Raw genomic sequence first — 2,756 nt, forward strand, 5'->3', positions numbered from 1 at the left:
TTTTTTTGCATTCACTGCTCTAGAAAGCCATGACTGACATTGAACAGCTCTGATGTGCCCAGAAGGTCAGAGAGGTTCATTCCATCTGGCTCCTGGGGTGGGACCAGAGAGCCATCAAGTCAATGTTGTGTTTGTGCAATGTAGGCAGATGACTAAACTCATTTTGAGTGACACAGGCTGTCAAACTGTCAAACAGACAGGCTGTCATACAGATTGATCAGGGAGCACAGCTGAGCTGCAATGGGCAACAATTCAAACCAAGATGGCCAGCTAGTCACTTTAGACTTCTGTGAACCTGACAAAGCCTAGAGGTGACTGTGGCATCAGGATAGAGTGACACAAGCCCATCTTAGAGTTATAGAATCATAGAGTCACGTGATGGTTTGAGTCAGAAGGGACCTCACAGATTATCTAGCTCTACCCACTCTGCCACGAGCAAGGAACCTTCTACTGGACCAGACTAGAAAAGTCCTAAGTTTCATACAGGCCTTCTGTAAAAAGAGACAAGATCTGAAAGCCACACCCTTAGGAACTGCTTTTAGTGTCCCAGTGGAGCAGACAAGCCCTAAAGTTGCCTCGGTACAATGGCTGCTGTTTCTCCTGTAACCCAAGTACAAATTAAGCTGTAGGTGGACCTTGCAGGTGAAGTTAAAGCACTCAGAAAGAGGTTTGTTTTGAGAGTTTAGAACATTTTATAGGCCTTGTTAAATTAAACAAAATAGCGTAAGACATAACTTTAAAACCTTGCCAAAACACAAAGGTTTTTAAGTTTCCTTTTCTCCACTTTTACTCTAAATGTCCCCACACTACACACCTTCTTGACACCTCCACTGGGTGGAAGCTRGTGTGTGACTCAGTTGGGCTGGCAAATACAGAAAAAATGCAAGTTTGTATCACTCCTCCTCTCATTGGTCCCAGCCCTGGCTGCTGGTATTGGCAGTACATCTTTCCCAAGCCAAAGAGAATTCACACTTTTTCCACTTTCCAAGAAAAGCCCTAGCTGTATGTAAAGTGGCAATGATTACATAGGAATATTTGGGGACAGGGGAGAAAGAAACCAAAACCAAACTTTGTTTCTTCTCAATAAGATCTTTCAAGCTGTAATAGGTACTCAAAATATCACATCGCAGAAGGACTGGGTACCAACTGGAAAGTTATTTGTAAAACATTAAGATCTGCTAAGTGTATTGCCTCTTTATTATTATTTATTACTTATTCTTTGAGGATAAAGAATATTTTTTTACAAAACACATCACATTACAACCTCATTCAGCCCAAATGCAAAAAGATAAACAAACCTGGTTGGACCCAGTGCCCACAGTTGCAGCCATGCACAACCGGTTTCCATGGTAACCAAAGGCCGAGGATGTTGCCTTGCATGAGACCGATACCTCCCATGGAAAGCTGAAGCWAACAGAGGTATGAATACCAGCTCCTAGTCAAGGAGAAAATATGCTCCACTCAAGAACTGATTTACCATTATGGARGTGTTTGAATTCAAGTCAGTGAGTTGTTTACCCCTGCTCCATTTGCCACACTAAAACTGGCCTTTTTTCGTGATTGAAGAAGCACATTGAATGCTTTCAAGCTTTTATTTGGTTTTTCTTTTAATATTCCATATTTTCATTGGTGTTGAAAACATTCAAAATCAAATGTCAAGAGTTTGGTGTTTTCATGTATTGCCTTCTTTCTTTCCGTTTATGAATTGCACATTTTTAAAACTAAAAACTTTTAACAGACTAAAAGTTTTAAACTTTTAGCAGACTAAAAGCTTTTTCTTTTTTCTTTTTAAATTTTATTTTTCCCTTCCTATTTTTTTTGCCAGCCTGGAATTGCTATGAAATACCCTGAATAAAGATGAATAGAGGCTATCAAACTAAGAAAAAAAGGAGAGGAAAGAACTACTTTCTGTATTTCTGTTGCTTTGGAATTAGAGATTTTAAAAGAACAAAAATGGCAAAAGAAAAGAAGAAATTAAAATTAAAAGGAAACTTCTGTTCTTTTGTTAGTCTTTATTGCAGCAGATAATAAAAACAGGTTTGAAGAAAAGGTATTTTGTCAAACCTCCAAAAATTTAAGAAAGTACAGAACACCATGAAATTCAAATCACCTTGACATTTACAGTATTTTGTGACTTTTTTTTCGTAGTTTTCAACCACCACTAGCTACAATATTACTCATGTGAAGGCAGTACTTTATGTTTGGAAACACATGCAAGCTTTCTGAGTATTTTCTTAAATTATAAACAGACTTTTAATATGAAATAGAGGCCCTTTAATCATCAACTCATAAAAATAGCTAACAGATTTCCCTTTAGAGAGGAAGTCAGGAATGCCTGCATACTTTATTTGGAAGTTATTAAATACCTGACAAGAAGCTTACACCTGTCAAAAAGGTGTAACTTCACATGACTAAGGTTTGTTCACTGTTGGGTTTTTTTCAGAAAATTGAATCCTTGTTGAATGTTTTCTCTTCAAGAGAAAGCTTTCAAGCAATGCTGGGCTGGAGCCCTGCTGGGCCAGCTTTCTCCACAGTATTCCCTGTGAAAACTCAGGCAGCTCTTGGCAATGCACAGCATYGTGTTCTTTTACCCAACAAGTGAATGGATCTAGCTGCACAGACATAAAGCAGCAAGCCATGAATAATGAATTTGATATCTTTGTTTCATACTGATACTATAAAATCTCTGTACAGAACATCAGAAGGTCTTCCAAATTAATTTTCTGATAGATCTTAAAATCAGTCGGTCTCAGCAT

Source organism: Malurus melanocephalus, unplaced genomic scaffold, assembly GCF_030028575.1.
Source record: "Malurus melanocephalus ecotype Western Australia unplaced genomic scaffold, MMel_1.1 scaffold_45, whole genome shotgun sequence".
NCBI classification, from domain to species: Eukaryota; Metazoa; Chordata; class Aves; order Passeriformes; family Maluridae; genus Malurus; species Malurus melanocephalus.